We start from the raw sequence: 17174 nt of genomic DNA on the forward strand, positions 1-17174 counted from the left end.
CTATATCATTATTTAAAAGTGACATATAGTATTTTCACATTTCACAAGATATAGGGTATGATATAAAACATCAATGATAATTTATTGAGTCTATAATTTAGATGACATATAATGTATCATTTAATTTCTACATCATTGACAACTAAATATGATGTCTAAAAGTTACTCTAATCTTGAGTAATAAAAATTAATCATAACATAAAAAATATTAATAGTCATTCTTCTTCTTCAATATTTATAACAAATTTTAATAGATATGCATATCACCATTAAATATAAGATCTATATACATCATTAAATATTTACAACATATTAATACACCCATAAATATATTATTAGTAATATTAACCTTTCATATATGTCCTCACCACTAACTATCTCAAAACATTAATATCTATCTAACACAAACCCTAACTAACTTCTAAACTTACTATCCAAACTCCATACAATAATTCCTACTATATTTCCTAAAGCTAAATTTCATGAAATTTAAATTATTTAATCATTTCTAATTTATTAATTGGTATGATTTCCATCTACTAATCTTATTACTATCTATTTTTTTCTATTGACTCCCCCACCCTTACTTCCTACTATTCCTAAACACCTGGTAAATATTATTTTTTTAATTTCTAAGCTACCAACTCTCCACTTTTCAAGAAACTTATCTCTCCCTCCTCAACTCACATGCCTTACATGTCCTTATGCTTCCTCCCTAGGTTTATGTGACCCTTACTCCTAAGAACTTGATAACTTTTACCACAAACTTTTTAATTTTGGCCATCTCTTATACCAAGGTAATTATGGGGAGGTGACCCATCTTATCCATTGTTAGAGGGAGAAGTAGGATCATGCGCCTCACATGATTTTTTTGTGGGGATGGATTTGAATTTCTTTTCATGGGAAGGAGTTCTTTTTACTTCCCTTTATTTTTTTATAGGTTATTTTAATTGGAAGGAAAGCAAAGGGTGGTTGATTTCCTTGGGGGGGGGGGGGGGGGGGGGGGGGGGGGGGGGATGTAAAGGCACTAAGTTATATGCAATTTATTATTGCTAATTGGAATAGTTATAGGGTGGTTGTTTATAGTAGGTGGTTTTAAGATAGTTTATTAAGTACCTTTATGTGATAGTTAAATGTTCTCGAGTACATGTAATTTACATATTTATTATCTCTTTCTTTTCTTCTTTTTTGAAAAAGTGAACTTCTGACACAAGGGTCACATGATTCTAATGAGTCTCTTCCAACATATATAATGCATAGGCTTTATTTTCTAAGACTTAGTTATTTTATTATGCCCCCTTCTATGACAAAGATACCAAGGGAATATCCCTTATTTTTTGGTTTGTAAACAAGAGTGGGATATTTTCCACTTCCCATACAAATTCCAAAGAACAAATTACATACAAATTTGTTTGCTATGCTTTTTTTTTTGTTATATTTTCTACTTGGTTTGATTTTATTTATTCAACTATTGTGACATAGTATATGTATACATATATTTTTGATGGTAGATCTAATTCAATAATCTATATTCTAATAAATATGTCTAAAATGATAAATCTATTGAAAGAACTTGAATTCATAGAAATATATGAAATTGGAAACCTAAATAATTTGTTCATACATGCCACTTGCTTCACTACGTCAACTTTATGTCTATCATTTGAATAAGATCAAATATAACAATGAATAATTCAATTTCTATGATGGAGCTTTTAAATGAAATGATTTATTGAAAATTAGATTCATGCAATCATGTTAGATGCCATTTCTTTATCTTATTACATGATTCAAAATGAGCATGATTCACTTATGTCTAATCAATCCTATGAACATAAAACATAAGGAATTACCTGATTGATATGGATTGTTCTATACTACAACCATATCATCAAGGAAATTCTTCTCTTCATATCGATACATATGAATGCACATCTCTAATAATGAGTCAATTTACATCTTCACAACCCTATACTACTAACATGAAATCATGCTTCACAACAAAACAAATAACATGGGGAATTCTTCATTAGAAATGCACTACATCAAATTCAAGATCTCTTTTAGGATACATCAACAAATGGATCACACCAAACTTATTCCTTGGATCCAATGAGCACAAACCTACAAAAATAGTTACACAAGAACCGTAGCGGCTCACCTCCCATCCCAGGCTTCTAAGAAGCCATCCACCAAGCTAGGGAAACAAGACTCAAACAAGGTTACACTCAAACATTTTACAATGCATGCAAACTCAATATCACAATACATTTACAATTCCTTCAAGGTTTAACACATTGATTCACCATTAGAATCATGAAACAATGGGTTAAGGTGGGCTTTCCAAAGAGGAGAATGTCATATCCATATATGCATATACATCTACAATTGCATAATGCCTCTTCAAGCTATCAAATACATCATCCTCATCACATAAATACACTTATACCTCCCATAATACAAATACCTCTTCATGGCTATCAAAATACACTTATACCTCCCATAAAAAATGAGGTATATTGCTTCAGTGGAGCCCATACTCCATGAACAACAAACCCTCTCCAAGAGGAAAATATCTCAACTTCTCTCCCAAGGAATCTCTTCTCTCCCAAGGGTGAGTGAAGCCTTCACACCCATTAACAATCAACACTAAAAAACAAGAACAAAGAAATTAATCCAAAGAAATTAAATGCAATGCAATCTTCAATCACTTCAACACAATACAAAATCTGATTTCACCAACAACAATTTAACAAGATTACAATAGAAGTATGCAAGTGGAAAAGGAGGTCATGGTATGGGAACCAACATTGGCCCAAGCTAAAGGCAATGATAGTTGATGAAGAGCTCCCTTCTTCTTATTTTTTCTCCTTCCAAAATCCTATCTATATTTAAACTTAGAGAGTGAGTGAACACCCCACTAGTTTGTCACCACTCCTCTAAAAAGTCTCTCTATCTCATTTTCATTAAAAACATCAAGCCACTATCTCTTACAAATTTGTCCCTACCAAAAAGGAAACTTTGACCAAGTGGGGAGTGTGAGGGTACACTCATGGGATAACTCAAATTTCTAGTTGGTGGAAGAGTGCATTGGTTAAGGGGTCCCCTAGGTTAGCTAAGCATTAAAATGTCAATTTAGGCCCCTAACATGTTATGCTAACGTATAAATGGTTTATTTTCACAAAAATGGCAATTTGGGACCACTCATTGGCCCTTAAAAATCCTTGTCAAGTTTGAATTCAAATTTCCCTTGATTATGACCTATCCTATCCGTTCTCCAAGTGGATTTACTTAATCTTATGAAAAGTGATTAGTGTAACCATGACCAAAACCCTAGGTGACAAGTCATTAACACAAAAAATCACAAGTATCAAATGACACATTTAAAACACATTACACATTACAATGATATTCCCCTAATGTATTTATGAAATTAAATTTACCACACACATGAAAACTTATGTTGACAAAATAAACACATGACAACGAGGCTTTTGAATCTTCCAAAGATTTTCCTTGGTTAAACTATGTCCACATAAGTTTGGACCTTGTTCCCCAAATAAGTTCCATGGTTTAATTGTCTACACATTAAACTCAAACATCAATAGCCCAATAAAAAAATCATATAGAATGCATGTATATAGGTGCATGAAAATTCCATATTAAATAATTCACCTTAATATCATACTCAATTTTTATTTTCTAATCATTTTCAAAAAAGTATATAAAACATCAAAATATTAGAATCTGCATATCGACATTAATATCTAATCAAATGATCCAACCAACATTATAAACGACATCATAATCCATTTCCTATCATAATGATGAAATGTTGAATATATATTGTTAAACAAACTAACATGAAAATTAGTTCTAAATACATATTTTAGGTCAAAAACATCAAAATGTAAACATCACAGCTAATATCCTTTGATTCAGTTAAATATAGTTTGATTGCTAATATTATCTCATTATCATTATGAGATAATACATTATAAGGTATATCAATTATGCCAGTTAAACAAGATCTTTGCATAGGCATGTCACATAGTTTCAAAATCAATCGTGGAATAAATCCATTACATTTTATTGGTCATAAAATATGTTCTTATGAATATCAAGATATCCAACTAATTGACTTATTGAGTTAAATAATATTTAGTTCTACCATGTATACCCTTATCCAATTTTGATAACAATTTTTATCCATGACTATTAGTAGTATTCATAAGGGTGGGTGTTGATTCATCTTTCCATAATAACCACCTAATTCAATTATCCTAATATGCCATAAAATATTATGAACCCATCAACATAGTTTCTAAGTTATGACACCTCAAGCCTTTATTCCATAGGGTCTTAGCTTATCAACCTATAGTGATCTTGAATAGGATACTTAGCACAATAATAACTAAAATATATATTAGTCTCAATAAGATCTTAGGTCTATTATTGATAAGGAAAAATGACAATCATGACATACTTAGATCCCAAACTTTCATCATTCTATCATAAGGTATAAGGTAACAATCTATAATTCACATTCTATGACATCTCAACTCCTTACACTTCTAGGTCTAACCATATTCATGTCAATACAATTTAAAATAGGGTACTAGGGAAGGTGTGTTACTGATGAGATGTTCTTTTCAAGATATTTCATAATTTCTTCAAAGAATGAATACATCCCATCAAGAAGACATGCTTCAAAGCCGAGGAAGCAATAATGCATTTGGTCTCTACTTTCCCAATGGCTAGCCTAGAACAAGAGTTTGTATGGGAATGTGCCAAGCACTTTGCTTCTAAGAAAAGAGTTAAAGGTGTTGATGGAAATTTATTTTCAGTTTACATCTAGACACCATTGAGAAGGTTTTCAAATTGTTAGAGACTCCAAAATGTGCCAATCTATAAAGGAGTATTCATGAAAACTCAAACAAGAAAAAGGTTGATCACATCAAGTTTTCTAATGAAAACTAAAAGCTCATCAAAGAGAATGAAGTAGTTTAAAATACATGAATCTTTGATCCAATGATCATCACATCGTACAACGATTTTTTTATAGTATATAGGATTGACTCACTTAGAATCAACAGTTTCAACATTTTCTTCAAGTGTTTTCTAGATTTTTAGATGTAGAAAATGGATCGCATGAAATCTAATTACATGTAATCCAATATATGTCCTTTAGACATATAATCCAATAATTCTTATACCCTAATTTTACTGGATAAAAGTGGTTGATTTGCTCCCACATTTTCCTCCTTTTTGTCACTTATTTTCATATATAAGAAGTATCCCCCTCATTGTAAAATCATCTTTTGTTGTATTCAAGAAAGCTCTACCAAAATTGTCCAAGCATAACTTTGATTGTGTATTACCAATTTGGGAGAAAAGTGAATAAAAGAAGCAATTAGATTCAAATATTTGACTAGAAGCAATTTTGTTAGAGAAAATTAGAAGCTTTGATTGTAATCTATGCCTATTGTCTTTGATTCATGTTAGTATTGTGTGTTAAATAATAGAGCATAGTAAGTTAAGAAGCAATCATATTCAAAGCTTTGACTAGGAACAATTGTGGTGATAGATGGACTAGAAGATTTTAATGTAGTTTGTATTACCATCATAAATTCATGAGAAATAATTAAAATTCCCCTACTTCAATAAGTCTTTGTGCCCCAATGGTAGAGTTTTTTCTTATAGAATAGATTAAAACTAAAAATAAGTTATAGAATTGAAACCATCTACTTCTTGAAGTCTTTGCACCCAAATGGTAGTGATTTTTCTTTTTAATTCTAGACAAACAAGACTTAGATCCAAACTAGTATGCTTTCAATCAGTCTTTGAGTTGGTGTTGGTTTATCAGTATCATTGTTTCCATCTATTAGATAGAAGTCTTTACACCCCAATGGTAGTGATTTTTCTTATAAATTAGACAAACAAGACTAAGAGCCAAACTAGTATGCTTTCAACTATCCTTTGAGTTGGTGTTGGTTTATCGATATCACCGTTTCCATCTATTAGATAGAAGTGTAGTTTAGAGATTTAATCTTTCCCATTACTTGTTCCAAAGATAAGTGGATTCTCTCTTGAAAGTGGAGAGGAAAGAATATTGGCAACACCCCTTACAAAAATCTCTCAACTTCTTGCTTACCTTGAGTTGATCCAAGGAACAATGAGAAGGGGGAGCCTTCCTCTTAAGGTATGAGAGACTTTGTCTCATATGTTGTGGCTGGGATACCTAATTTACAATAGAATTTGAACAAGCTATCAGTTGCAAAATGTCCACCCAACAAAGAGGATGATTATAAAAGTCCTTTTGTAGCCATCTTTGTGTCTCTTCATCTTTCTTTTGTGTAATAGCTTGTGAAAATAATTTTAGCAAGATGCTCCAGGTCTAATATTGCAATTAAAACTAGAAATATGGATGCCATCCAACTTACTATAAATAGTAAATATTTGGTAACATTTCTATCTCGAGTCTAATTTTACTAAAATAGAAGATTCCTATGTTGAAACTCACATTGATCCTTGCAAAGTCATGGTTAGCCCAAGGAACCCAAGAAAAAAGTGATAATGACACATCAAAAAATAAAAACTAGTAGAAAAAGGGGACACTACAAGTGGCTCTACAACCAAATCTAATAGAACAATCACTATCCATTTTTTGGAGCTCAAGATGGAATCATTGTATTTCAGATTTTCACATAAAGAGTATTATATAATATTGGCCTAATTCAAGGGTCTATATTTTCTTACTATTATAGTAAAGTCTCTTGAACCACAAACATCTTATATTATGTGATCTTTATTATATATTTTAAATTATATATTACTTGGATTTTTTTGGAAGATCACAACATGTGGCCATCAATTAGAATTTGAGAACATTTTTATTTAGATAGTCAAGTCATGAAAGTCTTGCAGTACAGCTACAAATCAAATCAAATTGAATGTGTAGAATAAACTCACTACTGGTCCACAATTTGAAACTATGGCATATTATGTATCTAGGATTTCAATCAAGATTAGACCTTAATCTAAAATTTCAATTAAAGATCTAACATGTTGCATTAAAAGAAACTCAAATTCATAATAAATTTTCATTCATTTTTTGTCAAGGTTGATTATTCATTTATGTAAATCCAAATTAATTTATAGTCTTCCCAATGTTGGCAAGATTGATATTGTCCTAGGATTAGTTTTTTGACAAAAAAAATTTGCAAGATGGTGAGTTTTTAATTGTAAACATGTAATAATGAAAAAGTTTGAAGACCACCATTATCCCAAGAAAGAGATAAAAAAAAAATTTATGATATTTTTATTTCTTAAAAGAACCACACCAAACATCAAAAAGACAATACTTATGAGCATATTTAAGATTGTGCAACCACTAAAAAAAATCATCCTTAAGTCAAATTGGTTTTAGCAATAACATTTTTTACCAAAATATTGTGTGTGCAAGTGAATATTTATTCCATGCACATTAACTTGGGTATACAATTGTAAAGGTTGAATCATAGCAAAGCATGCAAAATGGCTAAGACAGTGTTTCTTTTACCATTGTAAGAGCTTCACAATTTTCCCTTTCATGTCTAGTTGGCATTTGTTAAGCTTCAATAAAAAAAATTATTGTTGTAACTTCTAATAGCACTTACATATTTCTTGTGGGTTTCAAGTTTCCTTCTCAATGCATATGTATATGATATTAAGAGGCATTTCCTTGTAGAGACATATCTCTTTAACTCATTGGTTATCAATAATATTTTCTTGTTATCATGATTAAGAATATGATAATAAATTTCATATATGTATATATATGATATCTATCATCTACAGTTACATAGGTCGTCCATCCTACATAAGGACTACTCCTATACCATCTAAAGATGCATCGGTGCACACCACAAAATCCACAAAAGGATCTGGTACAGCAAGAATCAGTGCACTCGTGAGAGCTCTCTTGAGCTCTTGAAAAGCTCTACCACACTTCTATGTCCACTTGTACTTCTTCCCCTTTTTTTGAAGAGATATGATGGGGTGTGCCAATCTAGAGAATCCTAAAATGAAGTGTTGATAATAACCTGCTAGCCCCGTAAAGCTCCTCACTTCAATAACGCTGGTGGGTGTTGGCCAATCCATGATGGCTCTAATCTTTGATGGGTCTACTAAGACTCCATTACCTGATATGGCATGACCCAAATAATGTATCTCAGGTCTGAAGAATGTACACTTCGACAAGTTTCCAAACAACTGATTCTCTCTCAGCTTCTGCAATACCTACCTCAGGTGCTCTTCATGCTCTTTCTCATCATGAGAATAAATTAGAATGTCATCAAGAAAAACAACCACAAACTTATCCAAAAAGGTACAAAATACTCCATTCATGAGGCTCATGAATATAAATGGAGCATTCGTGAGGCCAAATGGTACCACAGTGAACTTGTAGTGACCATACCTAGTACGAAAAGTAATCTTGGGGATATCATTATCCACAATCCTCAACTGATGATAACCTGACTTTAGATCAATCTTTGAAAATACTTGAGCACCCTACAACTGATCAAAGAGATCATTGATTCTAGGAAGAGGATATCGATTCTTGATGGTCACTTTGTTCAATTGTCAATAATCAATACACAACCTAAGTGATCCGTCCTTCTTCTTGATGAAGATCATTGGTGCATCCCAAGGTGACACACTAGGTCAAATATGCCCCTTCTCTAAGAGTTCCTCCAACTGAGCCTTTAGTTCACTAAGCTCATGAGTAGTCATCCTATATGGTGCTCTCAAAATTGGCTCGGCTCCTAGCACAAGGTCTATGTGAAAATCCACTACTCTAGGTGGAGGCATACTAGGAAGCTCTGAAGGAAACACATTGGCAAACTCCTGTAGGATTGGAAAATCATTAAGGGATGGCTCCCCCTCTAAATCTTCCTCTATGTCACTAATGGTGATAGCAAACAACTAACAACCCTTTTGCATGCACCGTCTAAGTTGCATAGCTGAAATCATACGAAGGGACACAGGTCTCTTCACTCTGAAGATCTCCCTAGAGATACCATCATCATCCACACATTCCACCCTCTTCTATCGACAATCCATCTTAGCACTATGGGCATAAAGCCAATCCATGCCAAGAACAAAATCATAAGAACCTAAAGGGGTAATGCATAGATCAGACATTGTGGACATGTCTCTAATCTACATCTGACTATTCTGTACCATGGAACTAACTAACACTCTAACTCCTGAGGTTAACTCTACTTCCCAACTAGCATCCTATCTAATTGCCACTAGCCCGCAATGCTCTGCCACATATGGAGATATAAAAGATTCTATAGCTCTAGAATCAAATAAAACTACAACCACATGGCCCTATATAATACCTGTAGCCTCGATAATTGTGGCCTGATGCTCAGCCTAGCAGTTGTCAACCATTGCAAAAACTCTGTGGGATCTACCCATGTCACCAACTGTCGGCTCTAAAAAATCCCCTCTTTGACCACTGGATGCCTGTCCCTACAGACACTCCCTAGCTATATGACCCATGCCACCACAAGTGTAACATGGTCCTCGAGTATAAGATTGTGCACCCTGTGATCCAGACTACTGTGGGCATCCTAACCTGCTAGATCCACTGTATTCACCCCTAGAAGACTGTTGAGTCTTCACTGACTGTGACTGTGGGGCTTGTACTTTTTGATCCTGTTTGGGACCCTGTGACTGCCACTACTTGGGCTTCGAGCCCTAATAACCCTGAGAAGGTTTTTGCTGGTGTTGTTTCTGTGGTTTTGGCTGCTGAGACTATTGGCCCTTAGAGGACCCTGATGTATAGTTCTGATGCCCTTTCTAAGGGGGTTTTTGCTGGGAAGAGTTCCAGTTCTGAGACTGATCCTATGACTCCTACCTACCTTGAGTATCCTCAGCAACTAGTGCTATCTCCACTACCTATCTAAAGGTGGTAGGGAAGTCTATCCGAACTGGGCCCTAAATTGAGAAATTTAGACCCATGATAAAGCGATGCACCCGTGGTTTCTCATCCTTCATGTATTCGACATAAGGAAGGAGCTCAAGAAACCTACTCTCATACTGAGCCACTATAAGACTTCTCTGATAAAGAGAATGAAACTCCTCTATCTACTTTTGTTAAAAATTCTCTAACAAGTACCTCTCTCAGAATCTTTCTAGGAAAGACTCCCATGTGAGGGTATCCATCCTCACTCCTCCTATGGTCTCCTCCTAATGCCATCAATTGGAGGCATCCCCTCTCAACTGATGAACTACTAAGTGTGCCTTTAGATTACTCCCATAAGGATGTAAGCAAAAGCACTATTGTAGGCTCTGTAACCATGCCTCTCCTACTATTCCCTCAGTCGAATCGGTAAAGAATGGTGGCCCAAGTTGAATCAATTCCCTAATATCATCTCCTATATGTCTAGGAGGTCTGTCAAGTGGGGGTCCTCTCTGGTGTATTGACTCTTCCTCATGCTCACCCTAACCCTGTATCTATCTCGATAGGGGACTCCTAGTTCTCTCTCTAACTCTGGGTTCACCTCCTCTGGGTCCCTTTGCTTCCACTACTAGAATTTTTTGACCTAGCTGAACTACTAGTACTACTCTTTGTTGAACTACACCGATCAAAGTCTGAAGTGCATCTATAATATCCTAGTTTGGGTTCAATGGTGGTGGAGGTGGAGGTGGTGGTGGAGGTGGTCCATCCTCCTGTCCCACTCTACCACCCCTAACCCTATGACCTCTGCCTCGCCGATTGCTCCGAGTAATAGGAGGCATCTACACAAATAAATATTTAAGTTTAGGAAGCACAATGGTTTAAGGTTCCTAGTGTTGAAACACGAGCTCTGATACCAAAATGTCAAGCCCAAACTACGAGGCAAAAACACACAATTTTTTTTTTAAAATTAATAATTAAAATGCTCTAAGTTTGATATGGTTGTGATCACATTTTAAGTAAAGGTTCTCTACATTTCATCTTAAGTTCAAAAACTCTTGTGAAGGAATACATCGCTAAAATTTTGATGCTTTTGTTATAAGATTGATATCATTCATTACATACGTTATTACATCTCTAGAACAATAGAAAAACCATAATTTTAGTCCTATTAACGTTGATCATTTATTAATCTATTTAGACAACATAATCAATAATAATAAAAACAAATAACTCACTTATTCCAAAAAAAACATTTAACGATACTAGTCTAATCATTCAATGATGAACTTGATAATGAGATAACGTCCATCAAAAATTTAAACAAACTTTATTTAAAACCTTATTCTAATATCAATTTGCTAAAATTTAGGATCTATTCTAAAGTGACAATAATAATAATAAAGATAACAGCGAACTGAAGCAAAACATATAAATCAAATTAACTATACAACTACTTAACTAAAGAAAAACTAAAGTAAAGAAAATTTAACTTAACTAAATTTAACTAACACTGTAATCCAAACTTAATTTATAATTATACAAATTATACTAACAAATTAAATTACATTTAAAACTAACTAATTAAAAGTATTAACAAATAACAAAAAGTAACTACATAACATAACATATATGAAAACTTTCTTAAACTAACACATTAACTAACATAGCTAAACCTAACACTAACCTACCCATACTAACTCAAAAATAAACTAAAACTAAAATACTTTATCCCCAAACCCCACGTCATATTCTAACCCATCCCAAAGTTCAAGTCTAAAATATAATAACCCCCCCCCCCCTTCCACATGTCACATCGACCCCACCTTCCACACCCATGTGCTTCCCAAAGGCAGATGTACTTCCTGTTAGTGTAGCTTTTTATTTTTTCTATTTTGCTAGGTTTTTCCTACACTTTTAATAATCTCGCTTAGATTAATAAAGCATGTCTTATTAGGTGAATGGTTGTGAGGTGTCACCTTCCTACATGTGAGCATCCATTAGCTATCTTGGGAAGATACTTTGTTATCTTTAGTCCGATAGATGGTTGCTCCTCATTGGTTGGTGTTGCCACCTCCTCCCTCTTCCTAGCCTATATAAGTATGCTACCTGGCTTGTATTTGTATCTCTTATTTTTGCATCCTCTTAATGCTATTTTGCTTCCAGCATTTGCATTACTCTCTTGGAGACTAACTCTATGATGCTATTTTGATTTTGTATCATTTGCATTCATAGTTTAGATATTTACTCTTTGCACTAGTTTTTTGGGTTGTTAATCTTTTCAGATTCTAACATGATATCAGAGCTTTTCTATGTGCAAGAGTAGATTTTAGTTTTCTTATTTGAGAGATTCGGGGGGGGCAAATAAACTTTATTGTAGTTTTTTGAAAAATGAAGTATGCTCTTCTCTTGCATCTTTGGATGATCCTGAGAATTAGAAAAGTTTTGACAAAAACAGTTTTTCTCTAGGGTTTCAATCTCAAATCTGACAACCAACTTGCATATTTGGAGTTTTCAATCAGTTTTGCAGGTTCCAACATGCCATTGATGGAATTAAGAATCTAATCTAGCATTTGCATGTCATATTTTGGTTGCTAGGGTCGTTTTTTGATTTTTGGAGCCGTTTTTTACTGTTAAAGGCATCTGATTTACACTATAGCAACATCTTCTATACATCAGCAAGAAAAACGCTTTCTGGGTTTTGTTTGCAGCCCCAAAAAACCATCTGGGTATCTTTTAGATTTTGCATGCAAGCTGTATATTTTTAGAATAAAGCATGCAAAGCTACAACCATACTCGTCTCCGTTGGCAGTCGCAGATTTGAATGCAGTTTTCAAATGTCTCGTTCTTGCTCATACAGACTCTGATTTTGATGATTCTTGTTATGAACTTGGCTTTTTTTTTGTGCTCTATCCACTAGTAGAGTTTTTTTTTTAATTTTCATGCATGAATTCTTCAGAAATTGCAGATTCTCAGTCGTGACTGTGCATAGTTCTCGTTTTGGAAACTTCGGAAGATCATAACTTTCTCATACGACCTCGTATCGAGGCGATTCTTTTTTTGAAAGTACATGATTTTTCGAGTAGATCACAGTGGTTCTATTTGTTTCCTTGATTATTGTGCCCAAATTTCACTTTTAGCATATGCTCTTCATGAGGGTTTGTAATGCATTGAAATCAAGACCACTAAGTATCTATTTCTAGTGGTAGTTGTAAATGCACTAAAATAAAGTGCCAAATCATATTTCTTTGGGGGGGTTCTTTGATTGAGTAAAAAAGGGGGGGGGGGGGCATTGTCGTGGCTAGGTTCTGTTCTTTCTAGCATTTCTTCTCTGCATTTCTTCATCATGGATCAAACAAATATGCCCATCCTAACTCCATACAATTATTTTGAGTGAAAATCATGCATGACAATTCACTTAAGGAAAGCTAGATTAAATAGGATAACTATGGGACTTGAAACTGAACCTACTAAAGATGAAGACAAGCTTAAGTGGTTTAACAAATGTGATGAGGCATTTGGAACATTGTGTTTTTCTATTTCTCCTAACTTTCTATTTCACATTGAGTCTTTGGATACACCAAATGAAGTATGAACAAAGCTAGAAACACTATTTGGCACACAAGATTCAATGAGGGGTAATATGTTGGAAAATGAATTAATAAGTTTGAGTCCAAGCAATTTCAACACAATCCAAGATTTCTTCACCAAATTGAAATCACTAAGGTTGCAGTTAAAACAATGTGGAATTGAAAAGAAAGATGAACAACTGATTCTTAGTATTCTCTCTAAGCTAAGTTCAGAATATTATGTGTTTGTCTCTACCTTCTATGCTACTAAGGGTGCACTTGGTACTCAATTCACCATGCCATCTTTAGATGATTTTGTTGTCAATCTCGCTCGAGAATAGGACAAGCTAATCCAGATGGGCATTCTTAAGTCCTCTAAGTCACATGCCTTGGCTGCCAACCAAGGCACAAAAGAACAACAAGGACAAAGTAGTAACAACAATAGTAAGGACAAGAAACAAAAGAATAGCGAGGAGAAGAAGGATCAAATGTTGATTTCTTCAAAAGCAACTATTGATACACCATCTTCCAAGGGCGATAAGCCTAAGAAAGAAAAGGTCAAATGTGCTTATTGTAAAAGACTTGGTCATGATGAACATAAATGTTTGTAGAAACAACTTGATCACTTGACATACATTCTTGAAAAGAATAATATCAGTGTTCCTGAGTCTATCAAACAAAGTTCTAATGAAGGGCCTAACAAAGATAAAGAAAATAGCAAGGGGAAAGAAAAGGGCAAGGCCCTTTTTGCAATTGCTTCCTCACCATCCACTTGGGTTCTTGATTTGGGTGCTTCACACCACATGGCTTCATCTAAGGAAGAACTTGCATCCTTGGAGCTGTGTACTATGCCTTCTATTTTGATGGGTGATAACACTCCTGTTGAGGTGTGTGGGAGAGGGTCTATTGATGTAGGGGTTGGCACATTCCATGATGTTTCTTGTATACCCTCATTGTCAACTAATCTCCTATTGGTATACCAAATCACTCACACAGGTTTAGGCAAGCGGGTTGAGTTCACTCTTGATTCAATGGAGATATGTGAGTTGCATAATGATTCTATAGTTGTAGTCAGGAGAGCAGATCATCAGTCATGACTCTATATGTTTTCTCACTTTTTTCTTGATCCTCCTTTGACTATTTCACTCACTCACTTTAATGATGTGAGCAGATTATGGCATGAGCGGTTTGGCCATCTTAACTTCCACTACTTGCATCAGCTTAACCAACAGAGCATGGTCACAGGGTTGCCTTCTACTTTGACATTGGAGTCACTTGGAATACATTATAGATCTTCTGATGGGTCAGATTCACTTGAGCAGTCTTCTACCTCCACTTTTGATGCAGAGAGTGATTCAGAGGACTCACCTCCTTCCTCTCCTAGTCATCATTTACAGGTTGATGATTCTCCTCTAGATTCTCCATCTTTTGGTCCACTTTGGGCTAGACAGACCTTGCAGTTTGTAGGTGATTGGGTTGGGGATCCATCAGACACCAAGTAGACTCGTTCACAATTCTAGGATGCTCTACATATCTTCATTGCTACTACCTAAAATCCACAGTCCTTTCATGAGGCTTCTAGTATTTCTGAGTGGGATACAGCTATGCAGGAAGAGTATAGTTCCTTGATGAGGAACCATACTTGGGATCTTGTCCCTTTTCCTAAGGGAAGAAAACTTGTTCGATGTAAGTGGATCTACCAGACAAAACTTGCAAGCTTTGCTGGAGGTACAGGATGCTACATCTTTTGGGGGGGCCTCTTCCTCTCACTTGGAGTCCTAATTTTCTTTGGGGAGTCTCTTTTCTCTCTCTTTTGGGGGAATTTTATATGCATGGGTACCTCATCAGGCTTGACTTGCTGGGACCCATTTCTACATCCACCTAAGCTTCGCTTATGGGGGGGTGTTAGTGTAGTTTTTTATTTTTCCTATTTTGCTAGGTTTTTCCTACACTTTTAATAATCTCGCTTAGGTTAATAAAGCATGTCTTATTAGGTGAATGGTTGTGAGGTGTCACCTTCCTACATGTGAGCATCCATTAGCTATCTTGGGAAGATACTTTTCTATCTTTAGTTTGATAGATGGTTGCTCCTCATTGGTTGGTGTTGCCACCTCCTCCCTCTTCCTAGCCTATATAAGCATGCTACCTGGCTTGTATTTGTATCTTTTGTTTTTGCATCCTCTTAATGCTATTTTGCTTCTAGCATTTGCATTACTCTCTTGGAGACTAACTCTATGATGCTATTTTGATTTTGTATCATTTGCATTCATAGTTTAGATATTTACTCTTTGCACTAGTTTTTTGGGTTGTTAATCTTTTCAGATTCTAACACTTCCCAAGTGTTGCACTTGGGAACAGTGTGCTACCCAAGTGGGGAGTGTACATGCTGAATCCACTCACTATGTGAGGTGGTGATGGGAAAGGAGGCAAGGTAAAAGTTTTTAAAACACATGCAATCCTCTCCATCCCAAAACCCCAACTCATCCTAGAGAAGATTGATACTTGCACAAAGTTAGGGGGTAGTATAGGGGTGACATCATCCCTAATAGTCATTTTTGAATTTGTTAAAAAAAAAACTTTTTAAAATGCATACCGAGACTGACGCCCACTATGGAGGAGTTAAAGCCAAAAGTTTATTAAGTCTTGGATATTTTTGATTGTATGTTATATAGTCATTAACTTATGCAATTTTCTGTATTATTATAAACATATATCTATGTTTCCCTTATTTTTTGTTTTATTTCTAATTTTAAATATAAGAATATTTTTAGGAATATTCTCTATTACAAGGAGACAATTAAATCCCAAGCCCATACAAAATCCAGAGGGCTTTTGCTCTTGGGCAAATAAATTTTTTTTGAAATCATAATTTTTCTAAGTATAAATTTTGAAGTGGATATAATAACCAAGAGGGTTTTATTTTTTTTTTTTAAAGTAAATCTAATAGGACTACTTGCAAACTAAATAAGCCAAAAGGTTTGGTTATCCATTTAAGCCACAATGCAAGAATTGATTTAATTCCAATAATCACAAAACTGAATTTTCATTCATAATATCTTTTTTTTTTTTTTTTCAACATATAAAGAAATTTGAAATTTTTGCCTAATTGAATCAACATCATTTCCATCCTATTTTTGATGTGCATCCATATAACTGAAAATTACGATTAAATCTCATGATAAGCAATTATACTCAATCACCATTTTATTGGCAAACCTGATTCAAAGGGTCAGCCGAGAAAGAACCAAGAAGAAAACCTGGCGTCGTTGCCATTACAACAAGGTTTTGAAATAAAAATTGCATAGGATTCCAATCCCAAAATTACAACAATTTAATTGAATTTCCTTCATGACCCTTATCAAGGGTTCCATATCAATTTTTGCAACACATTTCTAAGAAATGTGGAGAGAACAAAATCTGATCAGGTGTCAACAAGCATGACCAAAAGACAAATCAAATATGCATATTCATACAAGGTTTTCACAATAGGATTCACAATGAATAAAAACTAGGGAAAGGTGGATTCTTCCAATAGGAGAAGTCAGACACAACACCAAAATAGATGCCCAATCAGGGCTATAAACCAAGAACTTTTGTTCTTCCATTTTAACATGCCAAACTCATATGAGGTTTGTGCTGACAGGTAGGGGCCC

Source organism: Cupressus sempervirens, chromosome 1 (assembly GCF_028749045.1).
Source record: "Cupressus sempervirens isolate cs-2001-9-10 chromosome 1, ASM2874904v1, whole genome shotgun sequence".
NCBI classification, from domain to species: Eukaryota; Viridiplantae; Streptophyta; class Pinopsida; order Cupressales; family Cupressaceae; genus Cupressus; species Cupressus sempervirens.